Below are 27,096 nucleotides of genomic sequence, written 5' to 3' on the forward strand. Positions count from 1 at the left end.
TTGAACATATAATTTACTTTAAAATTTTTACAGTGGCTTTGGAGAAATATTTCCTTATATTTCGGTTTCATTGTATCAGCACCATAATATTTGATATCAGGACTTAGACCTACGTAATTTCTAATTTCCTGTGTGTTGAATAAATGCTGGAAGTAATATTTGTTTAATTTTTTCAGATCAAATGTTTCTGGAAATTTATGTTTTCGTTGTATAAATTTTCCGCTAACTATAATTTTAGGTGTAATTGTTTATCTCCAATAACATTCATTTAGTTCCCTTACAGAAAGCATAACACTTTATTATATTTCCAACAAAGTGCTTTAGAATGATTCGTGAATCACAATTTTCGTATAATGAGCTATAAGTGTATAATCATTGTTTTTAATTTAGAAGTGGTGTCACCATTAAAATTGTGAGCTATTATGAGATCTGGAATATATATTCTTGTTTCATGTGGGGCTTCATAATCAAACCACATATATTTTTCAGTATAGGTCCAAGGAACTCTCCTTAAGAATTCTTTACCTGATGTCCTGTAACTATATTATTACACTTTAAAGACTCAAACATTTAATAATTTTTTAATTCTCCATTAACATAACAATAATTTTTATTACTTTTTTGACAACTTTGACTATATAGTCTTCACTAAATTTTCTTCTTCATATGTCACCATTTTGTATTGTATGTAACATTCATCATTTTTAATTACCTCTAGATACTGTTTCTACATTTTTCAAAGCAACATATATGTTCTTTAGATCTCAAACAGATCTTCACATTTGTAAGCTATATCACAAAATTCTTGGTGACTGTTTAAGCATTCTTCATTATAACAGTATCTTCTACTTCTTTACAATATATATTGTTTTCCACAGAGTGGTGTTCTGTACCACTGCCGAACATAATATTTTCTTTTTTTATGTTGTTTTTATGATTGTTCTTGTTGTTACATGTTTTGTTATATTTATCATAAAAAATATGATAATTCAAAGAATGCTGACATGCTGCTAATTACAACAAAATGGTTGTGTTTTTTATACAGATATATCTTTATGACTTTCTCAGGACCGTGACAGATAACCAAATTGATATTTTCAATCCATACAACATTCGTTTCAGTATCCAATAGTTCTCAAGATTTTTATCCTTCATCGTTGTATACAGCTGATTGGTTAGATAATATCCTGGTTAACTTTTTATGTAATCTGCATTTATTCTCTTTTCTGATTCCTTTTTTCACCAGTAGTTAGTTCTCTGTATAAGATAAAATCTGTGTGATATATTGTTGCAAACATTATTGCTATAGGAGAACACAGATGATCACTATCATTAATTCTAGTAATGCATCTTTTAGTGTTTTTATCATCAGTTTAATTCATTATTTTATTTCCTTATCTACTTCTTGATGTTGCTAACATCTGAATATTAAATGTCCTATTTTCTATATCAATAGATGCATCAGATGTTAATGTAGCTCTGATTCTATTGCATAAAGCATGAACAGATCCTGTATTATGATTTGATGCTTTATAAATTGTGGAAATCAGACAAACGTTTTCTGGATTAGTTGTTGTTATATTCAGCTTATCTCCATCTCTAAAATTAGATCTCTTTTTAGCTACTTCTACCATACAATTTAGTGTTTTCGTTATATGTTCTGTTTTCTCACTAATGGTACAGACTTTACTAACAATAGAACAGTTTAAGATTGTCTTATAATCAACAGACCAAGCTTTCAATTTTTCATTAAATTTAGATTTTATTTCTTTACTGTCAAATAAATCGTTAGTAGACAGTTTGTTCCGTTTTTCTTGCTCAAATAGCTTCCTAGTGAATGGATGAATTTTTTTCTTGTCCTGGTGGACGAGGTTTTTCAGGAACATCAGCGTAAAATCTGTAACAATAACTTGTATTAGTTACACGTTTTGGTCTCATTTTAGTCTACTGGAATAATTCTTGATGAAATGAAAAACTTGTAAAATATCAAATTAATTAATTTTGAATTGTTTAATTTATTGTAGCCTCCAATAACAAGATTTGTAGCTCTAGTCTTTTCTTCAGTTACTTTCATATTATTGAGAGTCCTTGCAGGAATAGCTAAATTATATGATATAATTAAAGTAATTATTTCATCTTTTCTTAATCTGTTTTAATTATTGAAATTATTTCTTCCACAATAATCACAAAGTTGGGCAATTGCAAATTGCTCCATTTTAATCTATTATTTCATTTAAATTTTTTATTATGGAAATTTAAAAAATGCTCAACTAGATTTCTTATTTTTGATATATTGTTGAGTACACTTCTTGAATCTACTTATATGTTTGTCATTACACAATGGATTTGAGTACTTCACAATCAGCATGGTTTTGTGTGTTATCTGACTCAGACTTTTGTTCATTATTTTTCATCAACAACAATATCTTCAAATTTTCTTCCCTTAGAATTCATTGTATGTGTTTGTATAACAATGTATAGAAACATTTTTTCTACACACTCAAGGAATTTGTTTACTATTGTATACTCTTATATGATTATCATTTATATGTGGTCTACACATTGTCCTATAACCATGTTTTAGATATTTCTTGAGGTAATTGACTTCTCAGTTTTACAGTATGTACTTAGTTTTGATTGGATAGATTCCAATTATATAAATACATTTTATTAAGAAATGTTCTAGTTTTTCCATTGTACCTTTTAAAGTATTTATCACTTCAGGAACTAATTCTGACGGTTTATTGCAGTCAATAACATTTAAAGGTAAATCAGCTGAACCAGCTCAAACTATCTTTTTTGAGATTTCATTAAGTAGATAAGAGGTATGTAGTTTGAAAAGATACACCAATCCATTTATATAGCTAACTGCAGAATTTATTCCATTATGCACTCTTGGAAATTCTCTAGTTATAAGGCCACATCTTTTATATTTAAAATCAGATTCAATCTATTATCACACCGAAAAGGTCATTAAAGAATAAAAACGTTTTTCCAGTATGTGTGTTTATTACAGTGTTTAATTTAAAATCTTGACAAAATTCCGTATTAGATCGTGATTGAGGGTAATGTATACAAGTGTATCACATATATAATGTCAACAAATGAAACGATTTCACTGCATGCTATTTGATATATTCCCTCTGTTTCTTGTAAATCTTAGGTAAAAATGTTAATCAGTTAGGCATTATGTGTGCTTCATATCACTAGTTACACACAACGATATTCGATAAAAAATATATAAAATTCCATTCACAAACAATAAGTGATCAACTTCTTAATTTGATATAAAGATTCAATTGATTCAGATGAAATAACTTGAATTCCTCTTGGAATAGATGGTTGTGTTTTTTGTCGATATATACAAGCTTTTAGCTGTAACCTTTGAACCGTTATAGTATGGATACATTACTGCTCCATTAATATCTGTGTGCTCTAAACCTAATTCATGAACAATTTCATGAACCAAAACTTCAAACATTTGTTTTACCTGTTGATGTATTCCCAGCAATCTCCACAACTCTTCATCATCCATACATATTTCTGCTGGATCATTCTTCACATCTGGAAAAAAAATGCATGACCTAACACATTATCATTTCCACCTAGATCCTTTGAACAGTGGTGACTGTGTATTCCATTAATATGAACATTTTTTTAGTTGTAATTAAAGTATCAGGATTATTGTTAGCTTAATGAAAGTGAATGTTAATATGATTTTGCCTTTAATGACATGCTGTCTTTGTTACTTGTAATATCTATTTAGTTGGACCTTTAGAGCATTTATATCTTTGACATCATATCTAGGTTTATTCATCAAACTTAAAATTTTTCACATAGCTCACCTGTTATTTCGAAACCATGTGTGTCCTGAAAAATCATTAATGCTTCTCTAAATATAACATCACTCACTTGAGTATGTTTTGTATCATCCCAAACACCTAAGTAATAACATCGGGACAGTCAGAAGGTTGAAAAGCACTACTATCACGCCACAGTTTACTGGTTGGCTTTTTCAGCTGGAGCTAGTTCAGGAACTTGCTAACAGGTGTCATATTTTTGTTCTCGAATCAACTTCCTTCCTGAAATATCAACTATATGTAAATCTCTGAACGTTATTTCCATGTCCTGTAGGGCCCAGGCGAATACCTATGAGATTGGTTCAGCCAGCCAATACTATTGTTATTAACTGTCATTGTCCACTGCTTGAGCCCATCTGGAAGAAGATGAGGACATTTGTTGCGAGAACCTCTGCCATCTACGCAGGTTGTTACCAAACTGCTGCCAGAAAAAGAAGACTGTGGAAAATGGTTAGAGTCCAAATAGTAGTACAATAGCGACATTCAGCAAAATATAGCTCAGTGGGATGAAAGGAAGTAAAGAGAGTACCATCAGAAAAAAACCCTGTGGGGTTTCATTTCAGAAGGCCCTGAAGGGTTTTGCTGACTTTTATTGACTCCATGTGTAGGAATAAATAATGATTTGGAATCTCAAATTATTTTTAAATTAACTCTAGTCCAGTCAAAATACCAATTATTTTCAACTAAAATTTTATTTCATTATATATAAATTTTAATTTTGCCTCTCAAAGTTGGCTTAGGTTTTTATATATAGTAGTAAGTGGTCATTGAGCACACTTGTCATGTTTTTAATACACAACATTCTTTTATGAATTAATTAAATTACTTGTGTTATATTGTATTTAAAACATAATATAATATAAATACTGTAATTAATTTATAAGAGCAGGTTATGCATTAGAAACTTGCCGAGTGTGCTCAACGTATCCACTTAGTACTTCAGTACTATTTTCAAATGTGGTTGTATGCTGCCCTAACTTCTTCATGCTCTCTGTGATGACTTTCTCATTTCTTTCTATTGAGCTCACCATCTGATTTATACTGATACAGGTTTTCCCACAATTGTTGCTTGTTCTTTACTTAATTTAACAAGGCTCATTGTTGTTCTTCCAGGCTATCTATTTTGACTTTGAAATATGAGGTATACTCCGTATATAATGTTACTGACCTCTCCTACAATGTTCAATATACCTCACTCGGTTCTACACTCCTGGAAATGGAAAAAAGAACACATTGACACCGGTGTGTCAGACCCACCATACTTGCCCCGGACACTGCGAGAGGGCTGTACAAGCAACGATCACATGCACGGCACAGCGGACACACCAGGAACCGCGGTGTTGGCCGTCTAATGGCGCTAGCTGTGCAGCATTTGTGCACCGCCGCCGTCAGTGTCAGCCAGTTTGCCGTGGCATACGGAGCTCCATCGCAGTCTTTAACACTGGTAGCATGCCGTGACAGCATGGACGTGAACCGTATGTGCAGTTAACGGACTTTGACCGAGGGCGTATAGTGGGCATGCGGGAGGCCGGGTGGACATACCGCCGAATTGCTCAACACGTGGGGCGTGAGGTCTCCACAGTACATCGATGTTGTCGCCAGTGGTCGGCGGAAGGTGCACGTGCCCGTCGACCTGGGACCGGACCGCAGCTACGCACGGATGCACGCCAAGACCGTAGGATCCTACGCAGTGCCGTAGGGGACCGCACCGCCACTTCCCAGCAAATTAGGGACACTGTTGCTCCTGGGGTATCGGCGAGGACCATTCGCAGCTGTCTCCATGAAGCTGGGCTACGGTCCCGCACACCGTTAGGCCGACTTCCGCTCACGCCCCAACATCGTGCAGCCCGCCTCCAGTGGTGTCGCGACAGGCGTGAATGGAGGGACGAATGGAGACGTGTCGTCTTCAGCGATGAGAGTCGCTTCTGCCTTGGTGCCAATGATGATCGTATGCGTGTTTGGCGCCGTGCAGGTGAGCGCCACAATCAGGACTGCATACGACCGAGGCACACAGGGCCAACACCCGGCATCATAGTGTGGGGAACGATCTCCTACACTGGCCGTACACCTCTGGCGATCGTCGAGGGGACACTGAATAGTGCACGGTACATCCAAACCGTCATCGAACCCATCGTTCTACCATTCCTAGACCGGCAAGGGAACTTGCTGTTCCAACAGGACAATGCACGTCCGCGTGTATCCCGTGCCACCCAACGTGCTCTAGAAGGTGTAAGTCAACTACCCTGGCCAGCAAGATCTCCGGATCTGTCCCCCATTGAGCATGTTTGAGACTGGATGAAGCGTCGTCTCACGCGGTCTGCACGTCCAGCACGAACGCTCTTCCAACTGAGGCGCCAGGTGGAAATGGCATGGCAAGCCGTTCCACAGGACTACATCCAGCATCTCTACGATCGTCTCCATGGGAGAATAGCAGCCTGCATTGCTGCGAAAGGTGGATATACACTGTACTAGTGCCGACATTGTGCATGCTCTGTTGCCTGTGTCTATGTGCCTGTGGTTCTGTCAGTGTGATCATGTGATGTATCTGACCCCAGGAATGTGTCAATGAAGTTTCCCCTTCCTGGGACAATGAATTCACGGTGTTCTTATTTCAATTTCCAGGAGTGTATTAATGTCTGGCTAGCTGACCAATTAGTTCTCGGGACCGCTCTATTCGACTTACGTGTCGTTGTTGCACCTGACTTACTCCACTACATTCCGCCTTATCCATGTTAATGGATGTTAATTTTTATTCACAAGATATGATGGCTTGCTTGGCTATCCTTTCAGTTTGTTCAAACGTATGTTTTAATTCCTTAAGATTGATATAAATAACTATACGCCAAATCACACTATATATGATAGCTTGTCACATATCATCATAATAAATACTGAATAACGATTTAAACAGGTAGTGGCGCCTTTCCACAGCACTTACGTGTCATAGCCAAACCACCATTATCACCATCATGACGCACATAGTCACCGCCATTTTTTCTGTAATTGGAAAAACTGCTTAAGGCGATTCGTGTGTACCTAGATGTAATACCTTCATTTTGTATTTGTCACTTCATTTGTGTTTTTTATCTCTATTGCTGAGAACATATTTCTCCATTGGCTTCTAATTTACGCCATCAGCCTCTGCCTGTACTCTCATTGTACAGTAGTACTATGTCTTCTTGCCTGAAATTTACTAGATGTTGTTTTCTATCATTTTGTTCTTTGTATTTCTCCTTCTACTTTATATTCTTCTTTCTTGCTCGTTGATTTGGGTGCTGCACTCACTGTTTCAGGTCTAAGAATTAATCAACCTAGTCATCATGTCTCCCAGTTTCTTTTGCAGTATTCCTGGTACATTACTTATTCGTCTGAAGAATAATTGGAATGGTGTGTGTGTCTGGTTGCACTGCGTGGTGTGATGTTGTACACAAATACAAAGTATGGAATCTGAGTGCCCCATTGTATATGTTTCTTGTTCATGAAATCTCGCAAAGCCTCTGTTAATGTGCAGTGAGTTCTCTCCAGTGCTCCATTCGTTTGTGGGTGATGGGCAGTACTCTGTATTATCTCTATGTGTAATAACTTGCAAACACTTTACATTATGTCTCCAATGAAACTGCCACCAATATCACTCAGCACTACTGAAGGAATTCAAATTTTAGTATTATGTTTCCTATTAGTACACGTGCAACACTAACAGCGTCCTGTCGCTCTATTGGTTCTGCCACTACAAATTTAGTCAGCGCCTCTAGGAACCTCAACAAATAACGGTTTCCATCATTAATGACATTTAAAGGTCTGACAGTGTCAATGTCACAACGTTCAAGAACGTGTTTGGGTGTCGTTGTCAGCTCTGAAGGCGTTCAAGTCTTGACTTCTGTGATTTTACTTTTCTGGCAACTTTCACACTGGCTTATATAATTTCAATACCAGCTTCCATACCTTCCCTGGTATATACTTTAAGTATGACCTATCCCTTGATATCCTCCCGTAAGAGAGATGTGAAATTCTTTCAGAATACTTACCTTTTCTGCCTTGGTTAATTCTTGCACCGATTTTTCCTCATTTGGCGTTTTGGTGCCCGCCTCACAGGTTTATCTGACTATTTCATCTCATTTAGCTGTTGTACCTCTTGTATTGTGGACAAATCATTCTTTTGGTCACTTTATACTAAATTTCATAGTCATACTCCTCCAATTTCAGTCAAAATTTTATTACTCTTGATTATGGATGGGACACACTATTGATCCATGTCAGTGGTTTATGGTCGGTATATATATTTTAGATTTTCTACCAAATACATTGGTCTAAAATATTTCACTGCCCAACATCTCTCGTTCTACTGTACTGCATCCATATTCACACTTACTTAAAGTCCTAGAAATACAAACTACTGGTAAGTTTTTACGTAATGTACCATGGCTGAGCACAGCCCTGATCGCATTCTGACTTTATATCTGTAATTATGATAAATTCTTCACTGAAGTCTGGGCATCACAGTACTGGTCATGTAATTAGTTTTTCCTTTAGCTGTACGAATGCTTTTTGCTGTGCAGCACCCTAATTGTATGCAATTACTTTCTCCATTAGGTCATACAATGGTTTTTCCTCTTTACTAAAATTACTGATAAACTATCAATAGTACCTCACAAATCCTAGTCGTGCTTTTAACTGCTGTGTGGTCTATGATTGTGGGTGATTTTCTACCGCAGCGACTTTACTGGGGCTGGGCTTCAGTCCAGTGTCAGTTAGTACATGACCTAGAAATGTCACATCTTTCTGCAAAAATTCACATTTGTCGACCCATAATTTTAACTTGATTTCCTCACTCTTCTGAATACATCCTCTAACCTGTTATTGTGTTCTTCCAAAGCTTATCCAGAAACTAGAATGTCATCTAAGTAATTGAACACCCTCACTCCCTGGAGAGCTGTTGAAAATGAAATTCATTAATTTTTGAAAGGTGCAATGTGTTGTTTTCAGTCCCATCGGCATCTGATGGTAAGTGTAGTGCTCGCAGGACGTGCTAACTGCCATCTTATCCATATCCCGTTCATCTAGCAGCACTTGGTAGCATCCTTTAGTAAGATCAAGAATAGAAAAACATTTTGCCTTGCCTAGGCCATCCAAAATTTCATCTATTCCTGATAATGGGCACACTACATCAGTGATATGTCGTTTATACGATTTCCACTCTCATCAGCATTTTTAGATAATTCAACACATTTAGGATGTGATGTGGTCGCTATTGACTGATATGCCTTCAGATTTGAACAGCAATGTTGTTCAGTGGTTTAACATGTCTGTATATATTAGCAGATCCCCATCTAAAACACATAATTACAGTCATTTACCAATTCCTATAATTCTATTTCTGAGACATACACTACTGGCTGTACTTCTTACCTGGTATGATTGATTCCTTTTCTTGCCAAAATGCGACGTTCATTTGGTAAATTCTTTCTTTCCGTTTTACTAACTTTTTCCTTTGTTACTATCCTTAATTTTGGGATCAGCCACTTCCAGTTTTTTCCTCTTGTTATTCATGACTCCAAGTGACCCTGATAAGGTTTCTTCCATCACCATTACTAACATTTTTGGCCTCATCGTTCCCAACATATCTGCCTTTCCTTCTTTCGCTTTGCTGTCTGTTAGTACAAAATTTTCCTGCCTCAGTCTAGTGTCTATGCCGTCAGGTGAGACCACTTTCTCCTGCGCAGAGGCATTTGCTGTCATTGGCTTGATGGGTCCCATATCTGACCATCTTGTGCAGTGTCTGGCATTATGGGCTTCTTTTGATTTCGTTCTTTGTTGCATCAAAGTTCTATTCTCAGCGAAACATTTGTGCACCATCATTTTTCAACTCTGAGAAACCGATAGCACATGTTCTTATTATTTCTGTATATGTAAGCATTATGTTTGAATTTACAGTCCTAACTGTTCTTGTCTTCCACCTGGTAATGCTTTTTCTGTCTCTCTCTGGAGCATGATCGATTTGCCACACATGCACATCTTCCACTTTGCATAATCCAGTATCAATCTGTGTTTTTGCACCAAGTCTCGACTGATTAATGCCATGTCAGGGATGTACCTAGAAGTTGGCAGGAGTGGCCCCCGCCAGGGGTGCAAGAGCAAGGGGGGCACAAATTCCAAAGGCCGCCGACGATGACGTGACGGAGCGCCGCGCTGCCCCCTCAAAAATAACGCTGCGCCGCGGCCAGTCTGGAAAAATTTGCTACAGAACGGAGAAGAGATAGTAAAGGAAGACGCTCTGATCAGAATCCTCTTTGCTTTACTGGGAGGCACTTTCCTCATGTCACTCCAAGTGATCAGTCCTAGAAACGCAGACTATGGCGTAGATGTGCAGGCTGCTCGAAACAGAATGTGCGCCGCTGCCGGTATATATTTTTAGATAAACTTTTGAAAAATACTACTACTAACTTATTCTTGATTTTTTGGCAGTGCTCAGCTAATATATATAACCCAAGCTGAACCTCCTTACTCCATGAACTTTTTTATAAGACCACGAGAGCACATCACCTTGCAAACCAGTTTTGACATCTTCATCTTCCTGCAAATGCATAAAGTGCGATTGTGTTCAGATCCAGATGACTTATTTCTTGTTTAATTGGCAAGTAAATGTATACTCTATACTCACAGTAAGTAAATATTATTTACTTGTTATATTAGCTAATGGCAACAGTTGCAAGATATTACCTTAACAAAGTACCCAGAAAGTCGTATTAGACCAATTTAATAACAATTTTCACATACACCTATAAACAAGGTTCGTTGTTAATATTAATGGTCTCATTAATTTTGCTATGGTAATTGCCATATCAAATCTTTTTACCATATTCTTTTATCTCCACTGGGTCGACAATTTATTAGCAGATTTGAGGTTTTGAAGGATCATAGATCCTTTTGGCTTAATTGTACTCTCGCCAGGTCGGGTAGCATTCGTCTCACGCTAGCTGAGGAGAACCCTACATCATAATGACGTAACGCAACGTCATCGTGACGTAAATAACCTAAATCGACTAAATACGTATATCGATTTTTGCAGTTGCACCGATAACGTCAAAGCTAAATGTAAATACATCTGTACAAACGAAGTGGCAGGAGTTCTGTGATATGCTCATCCCAGCTGAATGATTTGCTAAATGTAATCCCAACAATTTGCGATGTTATTGTGTATTTCATGTACATAATTAATGCCTGAGCGAAGGAGCCATAACGAAATAAAAAAAAACTTGTCATTCTTTTTAAATCCGATGAATCTTGCATAAATCGTGTGGACAAAAAAGTGAAGTAATTAATTATTAAGCTGCAATCCAAAGAATGTGGGATGTTATTTTGTGTTTCGTGAACGTAACGAATATCTGAATGAAGGAATCATAACCATAACGAAAGTTAAAAAAGTGTCTAGTCATCTTTTAAATCCGATTAATACTGAATAAATCATGTAGATAAAAACGTGAAATAGGAAGACATTAAAGTGTTTCGTATTTTTATGTGGGCAGAAACGTTAAACTGAGAAATTGAAGTGGTTCTGAAGATAATTCTGAATGTTGCTAGAAACATTAAACCATCTAGTTCCATTTAATTTAGCCTTCGTGTTGTAAATCAACTAAGAAAGATAGTGGAATCGTTCAGACTATCTACATGGATCTGCTCGACAGTTCTCTCATCTCCGTTAGAGCCCATGTTCAGAACGACGTACACGCTAGCAACACCGGACAATAGGACAATGAAAGCACATAAACAAATAACAATGCAGATTCAAGACGCTCACAACAGTCGATATATACAGAATGCATACAACAGTCGCTAGGACAACTCGTGAAACTCATGATGACGCGTGCCTACGTCACTATGATCTAGGGTTCTCCGCACCTAGCGTGAGATGAATGCTACCCCGCCAGGTCAGGGCAATTACGACTTGCCCAAACGTTTGGGGGCGAGGATTTTGAATCACGAGGCCTTACGAGAGCGACGCAGAACATGTCATGCTGAACGCACCATGTATCATACCGAGAAATAATTTAGCACTTAAAAGTTCATTGGCAGTGACGACTCGCCTACCTCCCCATCCTGGTCGGCTTTCCATCAGGTTTCAAAATCACCACCCACCTTCGTAGTGGTAGGTGTTTGTGTTAGCTGGCGAGCGGAAGTAACCCAGACCGGACACGCACCCCCGCGCTGTCTGTCGCCAGTTCGCAGAAGGACCTCGGCGCCGACACTAATCCTGTCGACCGTGAGGCTGGCTGCCGCCCTTAAAGGCTCACCGGTTACATGGCCCTGCAAAACTCAACATTTACCAGTTCATCTGTGTAGCAAGAGGAAGCGCTCGGTCGTACATCAAGGAATGTGAGTCATGTGTTCTGTAATAGCAATATGTTTCCTGTGCTCATTCTCATGTTTCATAAGCAGCTACGATTCATTCATGTTTGAATTAAACTCTAATTTTGTTTTATCAGGTAGTTAAACATTTTCCCCGTTTTCTCTCGCAGTAGAATCGCACTATTTATGATTTGACGCTTCTTACGTATATCTGCTTAATTTATGCACTGTTTCTTTTTTTTTTCGCAGTCATTTTTTTTATTTGAAATTCGTAGCAGTAGGTAAAACTACATTATAACAATATATGCATATCAAAATCTGTGGAAAGTCATGCATATGTCACTGTAAGTTTCAATCGACATAGGTGTTTCCAAAAGCGTCCCTAGCGAAGATACTAAAATAATCAGTTTTGTTTTTAACGAGTAGATAAAAAACCAGAGTTTAACTTTTGATTATTAAAAATAATATCACCTCATTCATCTACAATGCCTGTCATACAATTTTTCTTCCTCACAACTACATTCAATTAACTAAAATTAATAAATATAAACATACTCGTGTTTGATAATTGTAGCACCTTTATTGTTTATTTTAGTAACATTTGACATGCTATCTAAGGGGATTTGGCTGTTTCCCATATTGTTTATAACAGATGTACCACTTAAAATTGCTCGTAAGATTTAAAAGTATTGAAGATGAAATCAGTTGTTTTATCCTAAATGTCATTACATTCGATAAATATCAAAGTGGCGCTAATTTCATTACAATCTCAGATGAATGTTTTTGATAAAAGCAAGCAGCGTTAAAGAAGCAACTTTGATGCACGTGCCAAGTAGAAGCGAGATATTGATAGTATCTCTGATTTATTTCCACTGTACTACTATTTGCTGTTTTGCCACATGACGCACGAAGTGTCCCTTCGTGCATTCCGCTGAGACTCTCCGATTTAATTAAATCCAGCTGAATTTTCTGGCCTTTCTCAAAGCGTTTTATGGAATACAGAACACAGAACGACAACAATAACTTTCTTTAAAACAGAAATAAAGCCTGAAGTGTGAAAAATGCTAGATGTTTATTTATCTCTCTCTTACAATTTTTTCTTTTTTTTCCCTCCAGACATCGATGATCCCTTTACAATTTTTTCTGTACGTAAAGCTGGTATTATCAGGCGTGAACCAAAGTTTCTGGTCTATTCAAACAGGTAACAAAGAACAATCCAGATTATCAACGGGCATTTTTGTGTACAAAAGTGTCAATAGCAGACGTTGAATGCAACGTCGCCTTTGTATTTTTTCACCTTTGCTTGAAAGTGTCCTTCTAACGCTCATTCCCTTTTTAATATCAGATCTATGTGCATTGTGCATTCAAGGTTCACTAAAACTGGTGATACCGCACTAGTCAATTTGCATTCGTAAAACAAGCGATATGTTTCTCGATACACATTGTATCTCTCTATAGGAATTTGTTTTGAAAGGGATAGGCTAGCTCTAAATTCTTTAGCTCTTACATCGTTAGTATTGTCTACTCTAAAGCAACATCGTGTGCGTAATGTGGTTTCCCTGTCAATAAAATTCGTTTGAATTCAAAGAAATATTAAAAAGTCATGCATTTATTGTCACCATTATTTCTGATATACTTCTACATTGTTTTGCTGCTTTGGTTTTTTATTTTGATATTTGACATTCAGACCAAATCAAAGAGTCGATGGATAAGCTTTCTCTATTGCTTACTCCTAATCTCTTCAGAATTTCGAACATCTTGCACCATTTTACCTTGTCGAACGCTTTTTCTAGGTAGACAAATCCTATGAAAGTGTCTTGATTTTTCTTCAGTCTTGCATCCATTATCAGTCGCAGTGTCGTGACTGCCTCTCTGGTGCCTTTACCTTCCTTAAAGCCAAACTGATCGTCACCTAACAGATCCTCAATTTTCTTTTCCATTCTTATATATATTATCCTCGTCAGTATCTTCGATGCATGAGATGTTAATCTGATTGTCCGGTAGGTCTCACATCTATCTGCCTTTGCTATCTTCGGAATTGTGTGTATGATATTTATCTGAAAGTCTGATGGTACGTCGCCAGTCTCATAGATTCTACTCACCTAGTTGAACAGTCGTTTGGTTGCTAATTCTCCCAATGACTTTAGAAATTCCGATGGAATATTACCTATCCCCTCAGCCTTATTTGATTTCAAGTTCTCCAAAGCCCTCTTAAACTCTGCCACTAATACTGGATCCCCTATATCTTCCATGTCAACACTCGTCTCTTCTTCTAGTACTCCATCTGACACGTCTTCCCCCTAATAGAGTCCTTCAATGTATTCTTCCCGTCTATCTGCCCCCTTATTTGCGCTCAGCAGTGGAATTCCCACTGCACTCTTAATGTTACCACCGTTGCTTCTAACCTGGCAGTGCACGCGCCTGGAAATGGGATGCACAAACGTAAGACACGTAGCTGTTCTTTTAAACCCTTACAGAATACATCGATTTTTAATTACTATCAGACGACCCTTATTGTTATCTTTTGTATGTGCCGATAAGATGGCTTATTTTAAGCAGTTTTCAGACATTGTATTAATGTGAAGATTTCTCTGTGGTGTGACAGACCAGCTGAGTTTACAGCCAGGTTAATTTCCCAGAATGTTGTTTTTACTTTTCTACACTCCTGGAAATTGAAATAAGAACACCGTGAAATCATTGTCCCAGCAAGGGGAAACTTTATTGACACATTCCTGGGATCAGATACATCACATGATCACACTGACAGAACCACAGGCACATAGACACAGGCAACAGAGCATGCACAATGTCGGCACTAGTACAGTGTATATCCACCTTTCGCAGCAATGCAGGCTGCTATTCTCCCATGGAGACGATCGTAGAGATGCTGGATGTAGTCCTGTGGAACGGCTTGCCATGCCATTTCCACCTGGCGACTCAGTTGGACCAGCGTTCGTGCTGGACGTGCAGACCGCGTGAGACGACGCTTCATCCAGTCCCAAACATGCTCAATGGGGGACAGATCCGGAGATCTTGCTGGCCAGGGTAGTTGACTTACACCTTCTAGAGCACGTTGGGTGGCACAGGATACATACGGACGTGCATTGTCCTGTTGGAACAGCAAGTTCCCTTGCCGGTCTAGGAATGGTAGAACGATGGGTTCGATGACGGTTTGGATGTACCGTGCCCTATTCAGTGTCCCCTCGACGATCACCAGAGGTGTACGGCCAGTGTAGGTGATTGCTCCCCTCACCATGATGCCGGGTGTTGGCCCTGTGTGCCTCGGTCGTATGTAGTCGTGATTGTGGCGCTCACCTGCACGGCGCCAAACACGCATACGACCATCATTGGCACGAAGGCAGAAGCGACTCTCATCGCTGAAGACGACACGTCTCCATTCGTCCATCCATTCACGCCTGTCGCGATACCACTGGAGGCGGGCTGCACGATGTTGGGGCGTGAGCGGAAGACGGCCTAACGGTGTGCTGGACCGTAGCCCAGCTTCATGGAGACGGTTGCGAATGGTCCTCGCCGATACCCCAGGAGCAACAGTGTCCCTAATTTGCTGGGAAGTGGCGGTGCGGTCCCCTACGGCACTGCGTAGGATCCTACGGTCTTGGCGTGCATCCGTGCGTCGCTGCGGTCCGGTCCCAGGTCGACGGGCACGTGCACCTTCCGCCGACCACTGGCGACAACATCGATGTACTGTGGAGACCTCACGCCCCACGTGTTGAGCAATTCGGCGGTATGTCCACCCGGCCTCCCGCATGCCCACTATACGCCCTCGCTCAAAGTCCGTCAACTGCACATACGGTTCACGTCCACGCTGTCGCGGCAGTCTACCAGTGTTAAAGACTGCGATGGAGCTCCGTATGCCACGGCAAACTGGCTGACACTGACGGCGGTGGTGCACAAATGCTGCGCAGCTAGCGCCATTCGACGGCCAACACCGCGGTTCCTGGTGTGTCCGCTGTGCCGTGCGTGTGATCATTGCTTGTACAGCCCTCTCGCAGTGTCCGGGGCAAGTATGGTGGGTCTGACACACCGTTGTCAATGTGTTCTTTTTTCCATTTCCAGGAGTGTATATGCTGAATCAGTCTTACCAACGATCATTTCATTTTCAATTTCTTCACATTTTTCCTGCAGCCATTTTGCCTTAGCTTCCCTGCATTTCCTACTTATTTCATTCGTAAGTGACTTGTATATCTGTATTCCTGAATTTCCCTGAACATTTTTACACTTCCTTCTTTCATCGATCAGATGAAGTATTTCCTCTGTTACCCATGGCTTCTTCGTATGTACCTTCCTTGTTCCTATGTTTATCATCCCGGCATATGTCATTGCTGTTTTTAGAGATGTCCACTCTTCTTCACTTGAACTTCCTACTCTGGTATTCGCGACCGCAGTATCCACAGCCTTCGCGATCTTCGAACGCACCTCATCATTCCTCAGAGCTTTGATATCCCATTTAATTTCCAACTGTTTCTTTCGGACGGTTCTCTTAAACTTAAGCCTGCTCTTCATCATTACTAAATTTTGATCTGAGTCTATATCGGCTCCTGAGTACGCTCTACAATCTAATATCTGATTTGCGGCCATCTTTTGCATGTACACACATTTGGGAAGATATCTGTGCAGACAAATCGTAACGTGTGGACTGGCCTTTCCTTTTAAGCGCCAACACACTAAATAAATGGTTTCGTGATTTTTTTTAGGTAACTTCCACTGTATCTCAGCAGCTGAAATTTGGTATGTGGGTTTAAGTGACGTCAACTACAAGTGGCAGAAATCAAGGCAAGTTTCGACATGACAAGTCTGATTATCTCGTCTAGATTCGGCCGGACCTGGGGAGAGTACTTGAGGCAATTGGTGGTATTTGAGCCCAGAGGGTTATTTTGTGTATTCATATGTTATTGTTATTATTATGTGTGTCGGTTCATTTTATTTTCATTTATATTTCATTCCAGGTTAAGACATTTCCTTTCATACAACAAAGAGATGGGACCTAAAAAAACTATCTGGAAGTGCATTTAAAAAAACTAAGGAAAGAAAAGGAAAGAACTGCAGTTCTCCATTCAGGAGAGTTGGCTAGAACCCAACAAGGAGGTGGACACACGTAACACTGCAACAGATCAAGATGAGAGTAATGCCGATATTGAATCTGATGATACGGAAACACATCCACATACAAATGATGACAAGCAAACACAACCATCAACTTCCCAAAATATAGCCCCACCAGTTTCAGAAAACAGCTATGAAGAGTTCCAATTTTCCACACAAAGTTCTTTAGATGAGGAAGTATCAGCAGTTGGTTGTCATGTTGTATCTCCACTAGAAGAAGACTGTTCACCAGAAATAGGTGAAATAGTTTTTAATGATCCAAAAATGGCCTAGCTATCCATTGATTACTGATAGTATTCGAATTGTGCTGGTTGATCGTGGCCCTCAATTAGTTGATGTTTCAACCTTCAAGTTTCCCATGTCGGATGGATATAGACGTTTCGATGGCAAGTGGTTTTACAAAAAGCTCACAAATGGCGAACGTGTCCGAAGACAACGGCTACTTTATAGCCAGTAGGGAGATTCGCTATTTTGTTTTCCCTGTCTCCTCTTTGGGAAGGATGGTCGTGGAAAGTCATCTTCATTTTTAGGTTTTAATAAAGGCTTTAGTGACTGGAAACACTTAAACCCTCTCATTTACAATCACAAAAAGTCGTCCAGCCACAGGTTGTTTTGCATGCAGTGGAAAGATTTGCAAAACCGACTAAAACAAAAGAAAACTGTAGATGATGAAATTCAAGAAAATACTCAGAAGGAAGTAGAGAAGTGGAGGAACATACTGAAAGTAGTCATAGATGTAATTATATTTTGTACTAAGAATAATCTACCACTTCGTGGAACAGCAAAGAAAGAAATCATTGGCGAATCAAGTAGTGGAGTTTTTTTTAAGCACATTAGAACTAATAAGTCTCTATCATCCTAAACTAGCAGAACATATGACATAGGTTAAATCAAATAAAATTGCACACAGTCACTTTTCCCTTAAGTCCAAACTGAGCTCATAACTTTAATTGGAAGTAACGTGAGGCAGAAAATCTTGAATCAAATAAAAACTGGAAAATACTTTTCGATCCTCTTTGACTGCACACCAGACGGTGCTCACATTGAGCAAATGAGACAAGGTATTAGATTTGTTGACTTGTCAGATGAGAAGTGTCAAGTTAAAGAACGTTTCATTGACTTTATCAACACTATTGAAAAAACAGGTGAAGGCAATTCAGTGGACATTCTTAAAAAAACTTAAAGAATATGGGCTAAGTATTGATAATTGCAGAGGTCAGGGTTATGATAATGGCAGCAATATGGCTGGAAAATATATCGGTGTGCAAGCTCAGATCCTCAAACAAAATGATAGTCCTCGGTTTGTACCATATGTTGCACATAGTTTAAACCTTATCGGTTTCGCCTCTAATGATTACTTTTTTTGGAACAGTTCAAAAGATATTTACTTTCTTCAGTGGCTCTACAGGAAGGTGCCAAGCTGTGTTAGTAACTTCGACATTACGTTGAAGGGTCATTGTGACACTACGTGGTCAACCAAACGAAGAGCAGACACCGGTTTAAAAAGAACACTGAACGAACCGTATGCAAGTCTGGAGGAAATGGCTGATATTAACCAAGACAAATGGAACCTTGAAACGTCAGTGGGGGCTCAAGGACTCATCAAGCAAATCGACTACAAATTCCTATGTCTTTTGCATCTGTGGGAATTGATTCTTGTCTCGATTGACAAAATCAACAAGTCACTTCAGAAAGAGACTGTTGCAGTCGACAAGGCTAGCAAAATGATTACGGGATTGTCAAACATGATTCAGGAAATCCGAGATGAAGGTATTTGTCCAGCAATCGACTATGCAACAAAACAAGCGCAAGAAATCGGTATCGATGATAATTTTGCTGAAAAAGACGGAAGATCATAAGCCAACGTCTTTCGGATTCAAACAAACAAATGCATGATGACTATGTCGACTCAAAACAGGACTTTCAGAGGAAAATAAATTTGGTTTATGATGAAATCTTGACAGAACGCACTTAGAGGTATGAGGTAATGACTTCAATATCTTCAGAATTTTATTTTCTAACGGCAGAAGCTCTAAAACAAGAGCTAATTGATGTTTTTCTTAAACATGCTGAAGATTTTGGGATTAAATATTCACATGATGTAGATGTAGTTGAGCTGTCACAAGAATGGAAATTTTTCGAATGCAAGCTAAAAAACTCATTAACGGTGTTGAAAAAGCAACATCACTTGACATTCTTAAAAGGATTCAATTGCTTTCTTTAGAATATATATATATATATATATATATATATATATATATATATATATATATATATATATATATATATATATATATATGCGAATATCGAAATAGCTCTTAGAATTTACTTAACGCTTCCTGTTACGGTGGCCTCTTGTGAGCGAAGCTTCAGTACAATAAAGCTCATCAAGAATTATTTAAGATCATCCATGGGGCAGGCACGTTTGTCAAATTTATCCATTTTATCGATTGAACATGAAGAGGTAGCGAAACTTAACTTACAAGGGAAACTCCCCATCGCACCTCTCTCAGATTTAGTTATAAGTTGGCACAGTGGACTGGCCTTGAAAAACTGAACACAGATCTATCAAGAAAACAGGAAGAAGTTGTGTGGAGCTATGAAAAAAATAAGCAAAATGTACAAACTGAGTAGTCCGTGCGCAAGATAGGCAACATCAAGGATAGTGTGAGCTCAGGAGCGCCGCGGTCCCGTGGTTAGCGTGAGCAGTTGTCGACCGAAAGGTCCTTGGTTCAAGTCTTCCGGCGAGTTGTCGGCACGATAGCTTAGCGTATTTGGTCAGGGAGCTGGTTGGCCTCTGTAATAAAAAACTGAGTGGAAGGATCAACAACGAAATTGAAGGGATGTCATGTGACGTCCGCAACGACCAACCACAACGAGCAACATCGAACAAAATGCAAAAAAAAGTTAAAAGTTTAATTTTTTATTTTGAGACAATTATTATCTGTCCGTCCGTCCGTCCGATGGGAGGTAACTGCGCCGTAGTATGGGGACGTTACACCTAAACAAACATCGAAACACATGACGTCAGTCGACTACAGCACACGGAAGAGAGTATTCCTGCTAACGAGGCTCCCTGGCTGGCAGTTGGCTGTTCGCTACTTTGGACGAGAGTGCATTAAATACGTGAGATGCATTCCGTGGGCAATATCAATCCAGCAAATATAGCTCGCGACTTCAATAACAAGGTCAATGAATATTTTCCGAACTGTAAGGAATCGGAAAGTTCCTTAAGGGATCGAAAGATTGTCGAACATTTGTATGATTATTTCCTACATTTGTTGATAAACAGTACGTGTGGTGATGACGATACGTTGCTGATTACTGTGGGGTTGTATGTACCAGATGACGAGATTGTTGACGATCTGTACGAAGAAGAAGAGGAAATACTGCGACTTCAATCTGATAGTATTTCTTTGGGTTACGTGAAGGAAATGCTCCGATAGAGGTTACTGTCCATACCAATTAAAAGACGCAAATATAGATTGTAGAGTGAAGTATCAAATAAATTTAAAGGGATGGAGGAAAAAAGCACAATTAAATATTGCAAAGAAGTCGTGGAACGAGGTGGAACCCGAAGACAGAAGTGGACAGAGACGTCAATGAACGAACGGACATATCATAACTTTGCGAAAAATAAAGAAAGTAATCTTTTCACTCGAGGGAGGACTTGAACCAACGACTTCTCATTCCGCAGCTGCTCATGCCAACCACGGGACCACCGCGCTCCTGACCGCAAACTATCCTTGTGTTGCCTATTTTGCGCATGGACTACTCAGTTTGTATATTTTGCTTATTTTTTTCATAGTTCCAGACAACTTCTTCCTGTTTTCTCGATTAATCAGTGTTCAGTTTTTCAAAGCCTATCCACTGTGCCAACTTATAACGAAATCTGAGGGGGGTGCGATAGGGAGGTTTCCTTGTGATAATTTTGCGAAAATCAAAGCCAGGAAAGTAGCATTTAAGTAGATTAACTGAGCTTAATAACAGCGTTAAGTTAAATTTGATATAGCTATTCCTAGCAACTCAATGTATTTTGAAATAGACTTGGTAAAATATAACGAGTTTTTGTATTTAAATGTGTGATTCTGTTTCTTAATCCTTTATAACAGCTTTGATTCTGGGCTGTAAATTAGTTTCGTTCTGTCTTAAATTTCTGTAAATTAACAATACGCCTTCACATTTATTTTCTTGGGACAAAGGAAAATATCAATCTCACTTTATTGATAAGGGGGTGCATTCTTTGCTTCCATGAGGGTTCTTTAGAGGGCGTCACATACCTAAGGTATACCACTGGCAGGAATATCCATTTCATTGCGCACTACTTGAAATAAATGCTTTACTGGAAATACTGGCAGCAGTTAGCCATCAGCACTGTATTTGAGGTGCAGCCTGCCCCCTGGCATAGAAATCCATTCGGCGTTAGTGGGACGTGGGCCAGCCTTACTCTTCCCGGTCACCTCTGCGTCGGAACACGCCTGCCGGCGCGGGACATTGGATTAGCTCGCCATTTATCGACAGGACACATTCCTCTCGACACCCAGCTGAGTCAGTTAGGCCCGGCGCTCATCGACTGTGGTGCCACGCGACTCGCTTGTGACTCGAATGAAATTAGAATTATATATAAATACCTTCGGCTGTTAACTGGCGTTGATATATATCATTGGGGACAGGTGAAAATGTGTGCTCCGACCGGGACTCGAACCCGGGATCTCCTGCATAAATGGCAGACGCTCTATCCACCTGAGCCACCGAGAGCACAGAGGAAGAACAGACACCATGTCCACATAAGTATATAGTTCTGGCAATACTAGCTATGACCTTCTTCTTCTGTGCGGATGCACACATATTCCCCGAACTCTTACCGGACTTGGTAAGAATGTCTTCCACGAGTAATGAGTGTGTTGGGGTGGGACACTACGAATGTAGTGTGTGGACGTATAAGATGTGGGTCCTGCGGGAGGCGTGCGCAAGATAGTGCCTGCAGTCACACTGTCCTCATTGCCCTCGGTAGCTCAGATGGATAGAGCGTTTGCCATGTAAGCAGGAGGTCCCGGGTTCGAGTCCCGGTCGGGGTACACATTTCCACCTATCCCCGTTGATATGTATCAACGCCCGTTAGCAGCTGAAGGTATTAACATATAATTCTAATTTCGGTCTAGACAGCTGCAGGCCATATAAGTATATGTTCCTCGAATGGTGCTCTAGGGGGTCGTTGGCCGCTAGGGGATGGCTGCCAGCGAGCGGTGGCGTCCCGCTGTCAACATCTACATCTACATCCACACTCCGCAAGCCACCTGACGGTGTGTGGCGGAGGGTACCTTGAGTACCTCTATCGGTTCTCCCTTCTATTCCAGTCTCGTATTGTTCGTGGAAAGAAGGATTGTCGGTATGCCTCTACGTGGGCTCTAATCTCTCTGATTTTATCCTCATGGTCTCTTTGCGAGATATACATAGGAGGGAGCAATATACTGCTTGACTCTTCGGTGAAGGTGTGTTCTCGAAACTTCGTCAAAAGCCCGTACCGAGATACTGAGCGTCTCTCCTGCAGAGTCTTCCACTGGAGTTTATCTATCATCTCCGTAACGCTTTCGCGATTACTAAATGATCCTGTAACGAAGCGCGCTGCTCTCCGTTGGATCTTCTCTATCTCTTCTATCAACCGTATCTGGTACGGATCCCACACTGCTGAGCAATATTCAAGCAGTGGGCGAACAAGCGTACTGTAACCTACTTCCTTTATTTTCGGATTGCATTTCCTTAGGATTCTTCCAATTAATCTCAGTCTGGCATCTGCTTTACCGACGGTCAACTTTAAATGATCATTCCATTTTAAATCACTCCTAATGCTTACTCCCAGATAATTTTTGGAATTAACTGCTTCCAGTTGCTGACCTGCTATATTGTAGCTAAATGATAATAGATCTTTCTTTCTATGTATTCGCAGCACATTATACTTGCGTACATAGAGATTCAATTGCCATTCTCTGGACCATGCGTCAATTCGCTGCAGATCCTCCTGCATTTCAGTACAATTTTCCATTGTTACAACCTCTCGATATACCACAGCATCGACCGCAAAAAGCCTCAGTGAACTTCCGATGTCATCCACCAGGTCATTTATGTATATTGTGAATAGCAACGGCCCTACGACACTCCCCTGCGGCACACCTGAAATCACTCTTACTTCGGAAGACTTCTCTCCATTCAGAATGACATGCTGTGTTCTGTTATCTAGGAACTCTTTAATCCAATCACACAATTGGTTTGATAGTCCATATGCTCTTACTTTGTTCATTAAACGACTATAGGGAACTGTATCGAACGCCTTGCGGAAGTCAAGAAACACGGCATATTCCTGTGAACCCGTGTCTATGGCCGTCTGAGTCTCTCGGGCAAATAGCGCGAGCGAGTTTCACACGATCTTCTTTTTCAAAATCCGTGCTGATTCCTAGAGAGTAGATTTCTAGTATTCAGAAACTTCATTATACTGGAACATAATACGTTTTCTAAAATTCTGCAACTGATCGACGTTAGAGATATAGGTATATAGTTCTGCACATCTGTTCCACGTCCGTTCTTCAAAACGGGGATGACCTGTGCCCTTTTCCAATCCTTTGGAACGCTATGCTCTTCTAGAGACCTACGGTACACCGCTGCAAGAAGGGGGGCAAGTTCCTTGGCGTACTCTGTGTAAGATCGAACTGGTATCCCATCAGGTCCAGCGGCCTTTCCTCTTTTGAGCCATTTTAATTGTTTCTCTATCCCTCTGTCGTCTGTTTCGATATCTACCATTTTGTCATCTGTGCGACAATCTAGAGAAGGAACTACAGAACAGTGTTCCTATGTGAAACAGTTTTGGAAAAATACATTTAGTATCCGGCCTTTAGTCTGTCATCCTCTGTTTCAGTCCCATTTTGGTCACAGAGTGTCTGGACATTTTGTTTTGATCCACCTACCGCTTTGACATAAGACCAAAATTTTTTAGGATATTCTGCCAAGTCAATACATAGAGCTTTACTTTCGAATTCATTGAACGCCTCTCGCATAGCGCTCCTCACACTGCATTTCGCTTCGCGTAATTTTTGTTTGTCTGCAAGGCTTTGGCAATGATTATGTTTGCTGTGGAGTTCCCTTTGCTTCCGCAGCAGTTTTCTAACTCGGTTGTTGTAGCACGGTGGCTCTTTTCCATCTCTTACGATCTTGCTTGCCACATACTCATCTAACACATATTGCACGATGGTTTTGAACTTTGTCCACTGATCCTCAAGACTATTTGTACTTGAGACAAAACTTTTGTGTTGAGGCATCAGGTACTCTGAAATCTGCTTTTTGCCACTTTTGCTAAACAGAAAAATCTTCCTACCTTTTTTATACTTCTATTTACGGTTGAAATCATCGATGCAGTAACCGCTTTATGATCGCTGATTCCCTGTTCTGCGTTAACTGTTTCAAATAGTTCGGGTCTGTTTGTCACCAGAAGGTCTAATATGTTATCGCCACGAATCGGTTCTCTGTTTACCTGTCAAGGTAGTTTTCATATAAAGCACTTTAAAAAATTTCACTGGATTCTTTGTCCTTGCCACCCGTTATGAACGTTTGAGTCTCCCAGTCTATATCCGGCAAATTAAAATCTGCACCCAGAACTGTAACATGGTGGGGAAATCTACTCGAAATATTTTCCAAATTATCCTTCAGGTGCTCAGTTACAACAGCTGCTGAGCCTGGGTGCTTATAGAGACATCTAATTACCATGTCTGAGCCTGCTTTAACCGTGACCTTCACCCAAATTATTTCACATTTCGGATCTCCGTCAATTTCCTTCTTATCGCTATAAACACGCCTCCCCCTTTACTGCTCTGGATTGTGATGTCTCGCTGTCTGCACCAGCAGACGACCAGGCTGCGTGGTGTAGTCTCGTCAGCTGGTCGTGGCCCGGTTCTGTCGCAGCGGAGGGTCCCCCACACCTGGGCTGCCACAGCTGAGAGTCATTACAGCTGCCTGCTCCCTTCGCCCTCGCTGGCTGGTACGGGCCGTGTTCAGAGTCTGCACAATCCTCAAGAGTGGTCAGGTGCCATATTCTCTCACAAAGGTCTTTACATCGATATAATCCATTTACATAAAAAGAACTTAATTATGAATACAATTTATTTACTTAATGTATTTATTTATTTTATTACTAAGGACGCAAACCCCAAAATAAATTTAATGACGGTAGGGCCCTGTTAACGTTGTATGGATGTAAATTATGTGGCGTGAGGTGTCTTTGTTTGTGTGTGCACCTTTTTTTGTTAGTTTTTGATTAGTATTCCTCCTGTCAAGCACACTAATTTTACCCTAACGCTACCTCTATACTCCCACCAAACGTACAGACTTCTCCCAATACTGTCCTACGCTTTTGCTAATACTACCGAAGTGAATTTTCATGCATTTTATTCCTTGTATACCCTTCTGTTATTTTTCAATGTTCGGTGGTGTTATCTGCTGACGCTGAAGTGGCCAGGAAGTGCGTCTACTCACTCAGGCGCTGGTGATTTGGATGAAAACTTTGAAGTGGAATTTCATGATTGTGTACACATAATTGTACGTAGTACAATGCCGCCTCCTGTCTCCTCTGTCAGGATCGCTGCTGCTGAAATCAAACACGAGCATGTTACAAAAAGGTACGGCCAAACTTTCAGGAAACGTTCCTCACACACAAAGAAAGAAAATATGTTATGTGGACATGTGTCCGGAAACGCTTAATTTCCATGTTAGAGCTCATTTTATTACTTCTCTTCAAATCGCATTACTCATGGAATGGAAACACACAGCAACAGAACGTACCATCGTGACTTCAAACACTTTGTTGCAGGAAATGTTCAAAGTGTCCTCCGTTAGCGAGGATACATGCATCCACCCTCCGCCGCATGGAATCCCCGATGCGCTGATGCAGCCCTGGAGAATGGCGTATTGTATCACAGCTGTCCACAATACGAGCACGAAGAGTCTCTACATTTGGTACCTGGGTTACGTAGACAAGAGCTTTCAAATGCCCCCATAAAGGAAAGTCAAGAGGGTTGAGGTCAGGAGAGCGTGGAGGCCACGGAATTGGCCCGCCTCTACCAATCCATCGGTCACCGAATCTGTTGTTGAGAAACGTACGAACACTTCGACTGAAATGTGCAGGAGCTCCATCGTGCATGAACCACATGTTGTGTCATACTTGTAAAGGCACAAGTTCTAGCACCACAGGTAGAGTATCCAGTATGAAATCATGGCGGTGAATCGAGGAAGTACAGTACATACTGACGAAACTAAAATGAGCTCTAACATGGAAATCAAGCGTTTCCGGACACATGTAAACATAACATCATTTCTTTATTTGTGTGTGAGTAATGTTTCCTGAAAATTTGGCCGTACCTTTTTGTAACACCCCGTATATATATATATATATATATATATATATATATATATATATATATATATATATATACACAGTGGCGCTCATCCGTCCCTTGGACAGTTACAACAAACCACGGAAAGTAAACAGAAACAATTTCATCGAGCCGCGCGCGGTTAGCCGAGCGGTTAGGGGGGCTGCAGTCTAGACTGTGCGGCTGGTCCCGGCGGAGGTTCGAGTCCTCCCTCGGGCATGGGTGTGTGTGTTCGTCCTTAGGATAATTTAGGTTAAGTAGTGTGTAAGCTTAGGGACTGATGACCTTAGCAGTTAAGTCCCATTTGAATTTCATCGACCATGGTGATTGTGAAGGTTCTTCTACGAGAATGC

General features: G+C 40.2%; 2 non-coding genes across 2 annotated transcripts; one reads left to right on the forward strand and one right to left on the reverse strand.

Moving 5' to 3' along the window:
- Positions 1–22,011: 22,011 nt before the first annotated feature.
- On the reverse strand, positions 22,012–22,086 carry Trnak-uuu (transfer RNA lysine (anticodon UUU)). The gene has a single exon. It is a non-coding gene; the product is annotated as a tRNA-Lys (tRNA).
- A 244-nt stretch (positions 22,087–22,330) lies between these two features.
- Trnat-ugu (transfer RNA threonine (anticodon UGU)) lies at positions 22,331–22,405 on the forward strand. The gene has a single exon. It is a non-coding gene; the product is annotated as a tRNA-Thr (tRNA).
- The last annotated feature ends 4,691 nt before the right edge of the window (positions 22,406–27,096 follow it).

Source organism: Schistocerca gregaria, chromosome X (assembly GCF_023897955.1).
Source record: "Schistocerca gregaria isolate iqSchGreg1 chromosome X, iqSchGreg1.2, whole genome shotgun sequence".
Lineage (NCBI taxonomy): Eukaryota > Metazoa > Arthropoda > Insecta > Orthoptera > Acrididae > Schistocerca > Schistocerca gregaria.